The sequence below is a fragment of the Cryptomeria japonica genome, chromosome 1 (genome assembly GCF_030272615.1).
Source record: "Cryptomeria japonica chromosome 1, Sugi_1.0, whole genome shotgun sequence".
Lineage (NCBI taxonomy): Eukaryota > Viridiplantae > Streptophyta > Pinopsida > Cupressales > Cupressaceae > Cryptomeria > Cryptomeria japonica.
In genome coordinates, this window is record NC_081405.1 from 128,961,375 (window position 1) to 128,974,143 (window position 12,769).

Sequence of the window (12,769 nt, forward strand, 5' to 3'; positions counted from 1 at the left end):
AATAAGGACAATGCAGCACTCATCATGTGGCCTCTCAAGAGAAATGAGAGTAAGAAAAGCAAAGACACCCCAGGGTCAAGTTACCTTGGTGGAATGATGGTGAAGAGAGTGCAAAGTACAGGGGTAGTGGAGGCTGCTAGCACTATGTTAGAGACTGCAAAATTTAGTGTTGCAGTAGCAAAGAAGGAAGCCAAAGAGAAAGAGGCCCTCCAAGTTAAGTTGGAAACAATTTTGAAGGCCTATAAAAATGCTAAGGAGGAGGTAAGAGGTAAAGATAGCATCATTACCAAGCTATAGAGCCAGTTGACTGGACAATACCATCAAGGTGAGTCTTCAACACTGATGATTTAATCTTCTCCTGCAAGATCTCCACCTACTAGCCCTATCATTGAGTTTCCACCATCTCCAACACCCTCTAGCTTTTAAATGGTTGAAATTACTCCTGAAGAATTGGAAAACTTGAAATAGGCTCAGGCCTTATATGCAAAGAAGTATGAGGAGAGAGTAAGAGCTACAATGTCTAGTTTTGCAGATACAATAAATATTTCATTGCTCTACAACAATGTAGGTAAAATTATGGATATATGGAATGAGCTCAGGAGAGACAAGGCCATTTTGACACCTATTTTTGATAAATGGAGGCCTAGGGAGAAAGATTTAGAGTTTATGTGTGTATCCTGCGATGAGGCAAGGGCCAATCCCATCATCAAATCCACTTCTGATGTCGCTAAAGTCTTAGTACAATTAGTAGTAGAGGTGGATAATGTGGATAGGAAGGTTAATTTGTGCAAGAAGGAGTACACTGATCAAGTTTTTGAGTTGCTCCTAGGAGTTTTTGCTAGCTTGGATCAATTAAAGGACAAGCAAAAGTGGCTTAAGGAGATAGAAGCTAAATTGTCAACAAGAGTTAAAGGAATTATTGATCTTGATGATGCTTCTTTATTTGTTGTGACAATACAAGAGATAGAGAAAATTAAGTCACATTATGGTTTTCTCAATTCAGAAGTCAACAAAATGAAAAATTCTTGGAAAAGGTTGACTAAGACTAAAGATAAAGTGATTAATTTCTCATGGCCGATAGAAGAGGTGTATGATGAGTGGACAATTAAATATGCCACCCATGATCCGAAACAATTGGAGAGCACCCCTGAAAAGATAGAAGAGGTTGCAATCAGACAGCTTGTTGAAGAATTTGCAGAGGCCGAAAAGAGCTTGTAACTGTTTTTTGCGAAAAGCTTGTAACCTCTTTATTTTGATATAAATTATTGTAACAAACTCTCCTCGAGAAGTCCGAAGCTTTGTGCGTCCATGTTGTTATAAATGGATACCATGACTAGAGGAAGAGAGATCGGAAAGAATTTTAAGAAAATGCTGCAGAAATTTATCTGAGCTTTTCTAAGTCTAATGGAGAATACTCAAAATTTCTTGTAATATTTCTTGAACTAAATATCAATATATAGACCATCGGTTTTGAGTGAAGCTTTGTGTTGTCTTCAAGTGTGTTTACAAATTTGTTTACTGTTTCATTCTGAATAATCCAGGGTTATTCTGTTTGAATGGGATTGCAAAGCAATTTTTGTAGAAGTGTTCGTTAGCTTTTCTCTTTAGGTGGGAAATTAAAGATGCGGGGATCACTCATACCAGTAAACTCTTTGGAATAGACTTTGAATTTTGATGATCATAGCTTAATTTGGAATGTGTAAATTCTTGTAGGTGTCAGGCATATACAAGGATTAATAGAAACCAAGCCAACAGGATGCATAAAGATGTTTTGTTTGAGGAGTATTATCTGAGTTTAGATGACTCTGTGACCTTGGATAAGGCACTGGTATTAATTGAAGTTGTTTATTGCATGTTTTTTTGATCGAAATATTGAATTTAAGTATAATTTCCATTATTTGTTTTCAGTTGATTTCAAGGTGAATAGATCCACTGTTTTTCTGGACTGGTTTGTTGTGGGTTTATGTTTGAAAGTGTGAATTCAATTCAAGAAAGGTATACCCACCTGGGCTCTGAGTAAGTCCGAAGTGTAGGAGGTTCAATCAAACCTTGTCATATGTTGTCTTGAGAATTTCCTTATCTTTGATGTCTCTTCTGCACTGAGTTTAATCATATTATTTTAAGGATGTTAAAGGGAATCAGATTTTGAAGACAACAATAGTTTCTTTCATTGTAATCATTAGATTCATCAAGATGAAAAGAACTAAATGCAGATTCAACTTTATTTACTGAAGATCCACTGTTATCAAAGTTACTTAACTCAAATGCATGTAGCTTACCAATAGTAGCATCTAAAGAAACTGGCATATTAGGTAGAGACCTCAATTCATTGATTGCAGAGACTCAAATTGCATAAGCTAGTAGAAGGGTTCTTAACAACTTACTTGTTATATCCTTTTCTTCAATAGTTCCACTTGCTCCTTTGATTTGATTAACAATCTCCTTTAGTCTTGTACTGTACTGAGTTATGGTCTCACCTTCATTCATCCTCATAGATTCAAGTTGTACTCTTAAACTATCTAATTTTTCTCTTTGAACATGTTCATCTCCTCCATACATTGATACGAGCTTATCCCACATAGCCTTTGCATCATTGCAACCTTTTAGATCATTAAACTCTAAATCAGTCAATGTAGATGTTATTTCAATCATTGCTTGGATATGTTCTTGCTTTGCGTTTATCTCTTCCATTGTCACTAGATAGGTTCTCGGTGTGATGAAATCATTCTCTAGATAGTATACAACATATTCTCCAACTCCTGATAGGTGCAGCTTCATCCTTTTCTGCCATGTAGAGAAACTTGACTTGTTCAACTTTAGTGCATCCCTCTTATACATCTTTGGATCTTTAACTCAAGTGCCTTTAAACTTTTCTTCTAGAGTCCAAAGCTCTGATACCAATTGATAGTTCTGATACTTAATATAAGTACAAATCCAATAACCAACAAGATGAGAGGGGGAGGTTAATCATACAAACTTAATCTTCCATAAAAACATCAGATTCAACCTCGCTAACATATACTTTAGTAATATAACCAAAACTATTAAACATGCAAACTCAAAAGCATATAAACATCATAAACCTCATTACACCAGATTTAACATGGAAACTCAAATAGGGAAAAACCACTATGGGATTTCGGACCCACTAAGAAATATACTCTTCTAGAGTATGCTTGGATAAAAGAAAATCCTGTTAAAGATTACAAACAGATTGCTAGATATGACCCGGTTAAGGGATTTCCCTCAGATTTGTTACGATCTTCACCTTGTTAGAAGTGACCTTGTTAAAGGATTTCAAACACTCAATCAGAATGTCACCCTCCTAGAGGGTTTTGCAAATAAGACTGTTAAGTCCACTTGGTTAAGAGATTTTCTGTCAGTTTCACAAAATAACAGTAATAAAATCTATCTACAACTTCACAACTAAAATGCTAAAGCAGATTCTTATTTGTTCAGTACAATCTAGACATAGAACTAATCTTGTCCATCTATTGGGCTTCTATACTCTGTTATTCAAACAGGTCTTCAAGCTTCTATGCTCGGTAATCACTATGTAGCATCCCTGTGCATACACTTGCCCGCATACATTGTTTATCAACAGTTCCCTATTTATAAACAATTAGCTAACCGCTTAATCTCCTTGATCATATTTCCCATGATCAATCATAGCCATCAGATCTTCAATCTTGTCCAGGTTAAATGCATCTTTCGAACTGAAAATGTTTTACCCTGCCTTGGAACTTGCATATATTTCTTGGAACTTGTGCCAGGGTATTGCGGTTCAATCTGGACTATAGATCTTCTTGCCGACTTTCCTTCGCCATGGATTCATTAACAATCTTCATTTACGACATACCAATCATTTAATCAGTTCCAGCTCATAAGCTTCCTTCATTAAATAATGCATGTAACAATTTAATGCATTCTGTTACAACTCGGTTACAGCTCAGTTACAACTCGATAAATACTAAACTTTACTCTGTAGACATTCCGCCTTCATTAACCGATAGCAATAACCTTAGGGTTTACCGACTAGGTTCTTTGCTTGATAACATAGTATAGTATTAACCTTACAATTTACAACATATGTATGATGTTAAAACAATCTAAACATCATGATCTCATCATTGTTTGACTCGGTAATAATTGCCCATTGAATACCTTACTCATCCTCTTATTCATCATAATCTTTCCTGTGTCTTTTACCGACATCTTTATACTCTTCAAATCATATTTCTCAAGATATGGCAACATCATACTGAATTAGAAAATCAATTTCTTGACATCAATGACAAAATAATAATATCAAGATAGTAAACATCCTTAATCAGTTATATCCATAATCATCAACAACCTTCTCAATATCCTTATTGAAATGTCAACAATCTCCCATTGTCTATTATAATGCCAAATGCTAACATATTTGTCACCTCAAAGACTGCAGTGATGCCAGAATCACAAGTTTTCTTCATGTCATCCAACTTTTTTATGCGAAATTTATGACCATTGCAACACATAGCAATGTGGTGTTTGACCTGCGATATGTCAAACATGTAAAATTTATTGCACTGTGAGTTGATAAACATATGGGTGATTAATAAATTTATACCTACCTGTTTATCTCTTAAACCATATGCTAAATCAATTTCCCTTTGCGTAACATTGGAATCTCCATTACGATGTGCTTCTTTAACCAATGAAGCCACACCTTCCCATGTTAATGTGAGTCCAGAATGTTGACAACGTTCAATCCATACCGTCATCCAATCAAGATTGTTTGCAATATACAAATGTAGTACATCCCACTCTCGACCAACTGTACAAAAAATAAATAGGCATCTTACAATTGATTTATTTTGAAGATTAAGAATTAATTAACTACAATAACATCTTATAATTACCTCTCACTTTCTTCAATATACCTTTCCCTGTCAAGTACTCCGCTTCAAATTTGTTAATGGTGTTGGGATCTCAAATACGATCCATGTGGATCTTTGCTGCAAACTTAGGAAGATATTCAGAAATGTACACCATAGTCTAGTATACCATATATCCCTCCACCATAGAACCCTCAGGATGTTCTCTTTGTCAAACCAAAGCCTTCAAAAATTTCAAGTGCCTCTCAACCATCCACATTGACCTAGTGTGTACAGGTCCACACAATTCAATCTCCTCCACTTAGTGTATGAGGTAGTGTTCTTGTGCATTGAAAAAAGCTGGAGGTAGACACTTTTGCATTTCACACATTAAATGAGGAATTTTTCTCTTCCAGTATTTTATATTGTCTTTATGGATTTCTTTACATGACAACCACCTACAAGGTATTCAAGACGCAAAAAAATATATTACATAAGAAGTAAAACAAATCGCAAATATAATATCTATACAACGAACTAAACAAATATCACTACTTACCTCATGTATTTTCCAAGATCATATATGACTTGCTTGACATTATTGTCGAAGTCGTCTGGGAGAGATAGAGGTAGAACGTACTGCAACAATTATAAAATTATCTTTTCATTTTTTTGTAACATAATGAAAGGTACACGTACGCGCAATACTTAAATACATACTAAAAACACAAGAACATGAATTACCTTAATGAAGGTATGCCAATCATGTGTTTTCATCCCTGGCCCAAATTCACTTTTCTTTGATATGAGATTGTTTATGTTCGTAGCAAATCCTATGGGAAATCAAATTTTTCGTATGACTTCTTTTATAGCATTACTTTGCTGGTCTGTTAATAACCAACGAAGCTCACTTATATTAATCTGGTCTTCATGGCTATTTGATTGAATGACATTTATCACTGCATGATTAGAATCCTGAATGTCACTACATATTTTGACAATTTTTTCTTTGTCACGCCTTCCATCCAATATTTTCCATAATGTCTCTGTTATATTCTTTCCAATATGCATACTATCAAAAAAATGAACAATTTGTAACTTCTCGTAGTAGGGCAACCTACTAAATTGTTGGGGATAACTTTCTATTCCCTTAGGAAGGTAGTCATTTATGCCTTCATGACCTTCATGATCATCAATCACATCATCAGTAAACAAAACAAAATAGAAAAGATGTTTTATGACAAACCAAGAGATGGAATGGCATTACCTTAACAATTAATTCTATTATATTCCAACTTTCATAGGTGAGGTGTCATTCTTCACGGCTTTGATGTATTCTCTTCTTTCCCATTGAAAAGATGTTTTTCAGTATTTTGATACTTATGATTTTTGTGGAGAAAGGCCCTATACTCATCAAACACCTGCTTTCCTAAACTTTTTAAATGAAGAGATTTCATCTTTGGACCATAAACAGGACATGCAGATTTTCCCTTTGTTTGAAGACCTACAAGATAATGTATAATTGTATTAAATATGATAATTTTTTGAATTATAATGTTCATGCACAACTTAAACACTATAACATACCACAAAAATGTGTTAGCCCCGGGGCATTGTGTATTGTCCATAGAAGCATCACATGGAATTGAAATTGTCTTTGTCCTATTGGTCTAGAGACATCATACATAGTGATACCATTCCATCAATCCAGCAACTCATCGATAAGAGGCTCGATATATACATTCATATCTTTAACTTGGTACTTACCTAATCGAATGAACAAAAACATTACATAATTATTATGACCATTTTACTGCAATATTTATAATTAAATTTAGACAACTATATTTAAATGATAAAATACCTGGAACAATCATTGCCAACATTATGTGCTCCCTCTTTATTGACATCCATGGAGGAATGTTATTTTTGATAACAAAAACAGGCCACACTGAGTAAACAGATCTCATCTCTCCAAATGGATTGCCACCATCCGCTGCCAATGAAAGCCTGAGATTACGAGGTTCTTCTTTAAAGTGTGGCCACTTTTCCTCTATGTCCATAAATGCTAAACCATCTGCAAGCATTTGAATAATGTCATCTCGACTTCTATTGCGTGCATGGTAATCCATAAATTGTACCAAGCTAGTGCACTTGAATAATCATTGCATACGTGGAATAATGGGAATATAACGAAGAACCTTGCAAGGAACCCTTTTTGTTATTTGATCTGTTTGATATCTACTGATATGACATTCAAGGCATTCAATTCAAAATTCATGTTGTTTGTGATATATAATATGATCATTGGGACAAGCATCTATTGCTTGATACTCCATTCCAATATCTTTCATAACGACAGATAATTCTCTGTATGAGCGAGGTAGAATATTTGATGATGGTAACAAAAGCTCACCTATCAATCTACAACAACAAAATATAATTTGTTTTAAAAAACAATATTAATGGTACAACATAATTCACAGTTTATTATGACATATATGACATGCCTTAACATACGTGACATTGTTATGTTGGATAAACCATTAATAACCTTCAAGTTCACCAACAACAATACAGTGAAGAGAAGAGTTGCCTGAGAGTCTTCGTAAAGGGCCTTAGATGCCTTCTCAAGTAGAGGGACATCATGAACAACATCAAGGTCATCTTCATCATCATGATCAGTTGCACAAGTACTAAATGAGTCATGGATCAATGTATTTGTACCATCATCTTCAATTGTGTTTTCTGGCTCATGATCATCATCTTCCATGGGATCATTATCTTAAGCTTTGATATTCACACCTCCATGTTTGTCCACTTTGAAAACCATATTCTCAGGGTTGTGTTGATCCATACCATGTGCTCTGGGGTGCTCGACCTATATAAAATTGATATACATAAATAAACCATGATCATGATCTCATTATCATGTGATTTATTATGTATATAAATTATCAAAATGATATAATTAAAAACTTACCAATGGATGATAATCATGTCCACCTTCAATGTGACCATGCAGCCTACAATGTTTCTTCAGTGTTTTGATTAGAAGTCTTCTAGTCATTAACCCCTTAAAAATTTTGCACGGACAATAACATTTTCCATCACCTTTTCTTTTCAAGTTAGACCACAATCTAGTAATTGTCTCCTTATTTTGTTGTTCGTTGATATTGTCTGACATGGTCTTTCTTCACAGGCAAGAAAATAGAAATTATTGTCTGACATGGTCTTTCCCTCATGAGCTGGCAGATCCTGCTTCCATACTTTAATTCTGTTTTCTCAAAGGACAATCCTAAAAATCCATGCATTGCAAACAACTTTTTACACCTTTGTTGGTTGTGGTGGCGTCACAGAGAGTTTACATCAATAAATGAAGAACATGCCAATGCTTTTAATGCAGTAGTAGAAGTCTATCTCTTATTCAATATCTATAGTGAAACCCCCATGATCTTTTGTTGGAGGAGAATTTTTTATATTCTAGATAGGGTCTTGTCCTTTATTGATGGGATATTCATCTACCTCAAGAAATAACTGTTCTCTTATCCAACAAGAAGTGGAACTAAATGAAGATCTAGCACCATGAAATGAATCCTCAAAAGGATTACTATAGTTAGTTTTGGTAGATAATGATCTGGGTAAAATACTAATGTGGCTTTATGAAAAATTATGTACTATCTTAGCATACTCTAACAAATTTGGTGTGACATGGATTAGGATTCAATGTACTCTTTTTATACACAGATTTTACTTTCAATTGAGGAGGTTTGTATGTACTTACTTGTCTTTTGATTGTATCCCTATTTCGAGAATTTATTCTATCAACAAATCATTTGTTGTAAGTTGTACAATTGGAAGCTTGAACATGCCTTCCATGCTAGCCTTGTTGATACGTGCCTTCCATTTTTTCGAATTGAAGAGTGAGTAGTAGGGACAATCTAGGACACTTATAGAGGTTTTGCAAGAGAGATAAATAGACCTAAATATTATGGCTTAATAATGATCAATAGGTAAACAGATAAGAAACTCTCAATATCAAAATGACTTTCTCAATTGTCTTTACTAGAAATGGATAGATCTGCTAATAATGGCTTTATGACTGTATGTCAACTTTAGACTCAATCCAAGAAGAGCTAGAACTAATATGTGATATCTAGATTTATCATCTCTATAATATAACAATCCCATAATCATGTTTCCATGCATCTAGACCACAACACAAACATCATGCTAGTGTTCAACCATAGCAATTGATATCCTAATTATAGAATGTGAAATATGCACATAACTATGAATAAAGATTAAGAAAAACAAAGAAAGATGATTATTGCAAACATAAATGACTAATGGACAAGAATTGAATTCATTGTAGATAGTTTTGAATATCAAATTCACTTATTTGTGTGCATTTAGTAACTCATGTACTTGTCGCCAACCATTTATCTCTTTCATAAATTAAACACTTATTATTAATATTAAATGGCTAAGTAATTATGTTTTAGTTGAAATTGAAAATAAAATATTTTATTTCAGGACAGCTCACACTATTCCCTATCATATTTTAGACTCTCAGTTTTGTTAGTAGTGGTTTGATGTCTTTGGAGCTGATCATTGCATTTCTTTAGTTATGTTTGCCAGCCTACTCCTAGCTTGTGCCAAAATGGGAGCTTTGGAATAGGGTATGGACATGCATCAAAGCATAAAAGATAGAGGAATTTTGTCAGATGTAGTTGCAATTGCACAAAATGGATTTATTGAGAAGGCTTTAGAAACTTTCAAGAAAATGCAATCGGTAGGTGTAAAGCCAAATTCCACGACCATTGCTACTATCCTCCCTACATGTGCCAAAATGGGAGATTTGGAACAGGTTATGGACATTCATCGAAGCATAAAGGATAGAGAAATTTTGTCAGATGTTGTAGTTGTAACTGCCCTGGTAGACATGTATACAAAACATGGAAGCATAGACAAGGCACGTGAACTGTTTGATAGAATTCCTGAAAGAAATGTTGTCTCGTGGACTGCAATGATTGTTGGATATGCACAAAATGGATTTGTCGAAAAGGCTTTAGACACTTTCAAGAAAATGAAATTGGAAGGCATAAAGCCAAATTCCACAACCTTTTCCAGCATCCTCCCTACCTGTGCAATAATGGGAGCTTTGGAATAGGGTATGGACATCCATCAAAGCATAACGGATAGAGGAATTTTGTTAGGTGTTGTACTTGCAAATGCCCTGCTTGACATGAATGCAAAATATGGAAACATGGACAAGGCTCATGAATTGTTTGATACGATGCTGCAAAGAGATGTGATCTCATGTGAACAATCAACACACACGTATATGGGAGGAAGGGATTGCTGATACAAAATTGAACTGCTCACTCCTCAATCACAGTTCTATGGTTTTACAAGATTAAACTAGGACAATTAACCACCACATGTATATTTTTTGCAACATGAAATTAAAAACTAGGGCAATTTGAATCTACCTCCTGCGTGGGATTCCCTTCAATGCGGGTTTGATGTTCTTGGGGGTTGAAGTTGCCATGGATGCCTACGTGGGATTGCAATTCACAAATGAATTCCTTGCCTCATTTTTTATTTTCTAATGGCCGTTGTCATCGGAATTACGACGAACTTGAGCACTTTTTTGAAAAAAACAAAATTCTCATTGGTAATGCCTTCTTCGTCGAAACGAAATGGGTAATTTCCATCGGAATTACAACAAATGCGGGCATTTTTTCAAAAAAATTCGAATTTGGCCACAATATACCTTCTCCATTGGAAACCTCAGTCGAAAATCTAGTCCAAATGTATTAGTGCCTATAGTTTCAACTATATCATTAATTTTATTTTTCACCTTTTTAACTCCTGACGCCCTGCCACGTGGCAGCTTATGATTCGTTAGGAGGGTCCACTAGGCGCCACTTGGGATGACACCTCATCAATCCACCAAATGCCGGCCACATCATCGCCACCTCACTCGGACCCGCCAGATCACTTGCCACTGCACCTACCACCTATACGCCATGTCATCTTTCACCATTTCATGATGTCTAATGGGCATGCATCTTCCCTTCACGAGATCATGCACACAATCAGATCTCCTGCAACCTGCACAATCTTTAACTCTTCATTGTTTCGTGATGCTTAACTGGCAAGCATCTTCACTTCGTGAAACAACGTGCTTCGTTGATCTTCATGGAACTTTCTCACTCATTAATCTTTTTGCCTCTTTGCAATGCTTAACTAGCGTGCATCTTCACTCTACAAAACATCGCCAGTTGTTGATCATCTTTGAACTTGCACGATGTTTAACCCGTTCATTCTCTATAAAATTTGCCTCGAGAACCATGCACACGTGGGTAGGGTCAACCTAGTTGCCTCTGGAAATGCGCCCGCACGCGTGGGGTCCACCTTAGCACCCAACCAACACCTTGTATTAAAATCCCTTGAGGCTTTGACACTATGAATGGGTGGAGATTTATATTTAAATACAAAAAGATCCCCCTCCATAGTCAATGTGGGATATATGCATCTGCTTGGGAATGCATTTTTGAAAGTTTCTAGTGTTTCCATGTTTGAAACCTTTTGTAGCCTTCTTCAAAACACCATGCAGGGAGCATATTGCTTTGTTTGAAAGTTTTAGCCTTTGCCAAAGCCACGTAGGAGGAGAGGATTTTTTTTGGACCCTATTACATTTTCCTTGGAGACCTCACGTGGAGGGAGGGTTTGGCTGGGAGCCTTCCCAAAATGCATTTGCTTCAAAAACTTCCATTTCCCTCCAACTCACGCCATGGGGACTAGTAGAAGTCAGTGGATTGGCATTTACATCTGCCAACTTCATTAGTCTAAAATTTCTAAGCCTTCTAACATGCTGCATGGGAGGAGGTTGGCTTCAAGCCTGCCAATTACAATTTTCCTAGAGGTTTCCATGATGCTTTAACCAGCAGCCACGCAAGGGAGAAAATAGTCTGCCAAACACCTACCAATAGCATTTGCTTGAAAGTTTTATGATGCCCTTTTCAACGCCATCTAACTCACTTACAGGAAAGAATTACCATGTTTTAAAAACTAGTGATGCATTTATTTGAAACTATTAATGTCGCCTCCTTTAAACACCACGTGCTTGGGAAGGGAGGACGTGAACACAGGTATGGAACTTGGCTCATACCTGTCAATGGAATTTGAAGTAGAAGTTTTAAATGTTGCTTTAGCAGCGTCTTTGATTTCAGGCCATTTACCACACACTTTGCATTTGGTATAGTTTTAAATTGCACTCCCAGACATCACACATAGCAAGGAGAATGTTGGGAAGCTTGTGGAATTTGGCTTTCAACCTCCCAAATTACATCAAGTTGAAATATTTAATGGCTTTTCACATGCCAATGCATTTGGTTTAAAACTTTAAATGGTCTTCTCAACAGCACGGCTGCCAAGTGCATTTGCATTTTTTAATGTCTCTTCTCTGTCGCTGAAGTAAAAAAATGCATTACACAAGCCAATTGCATTGCATATTCCATCTTGAGGATCAAGGATCAAGTCTACAACAGTCCATCAAGCTCTCAATAAACCAAATTTCCAAATACACTTACTGGTATTGATATGCATCACCATGAATTAGGACCATTTCGCCTTAAAATAATGCACAGGCATTTATCTAGGTCGGGCCCCAAAGTGGGTCCGACTAATTTTATTTTTTTTTCATGCAATTGACCTTTGAAATGCCTCATGAACCTTTAACATGCCTCAGGAATCAATCAACACCATTTTTGAATCATCAAACTGAGTTTCACAACTTTTAGGCACCTGCGCCACATTTTCACATTTATTCAGAAAGACGTAATTTTCAAATTGGTCAAAACACCTTTCTAGACCTTGCAAACTAATAGGTGTGTACTCTA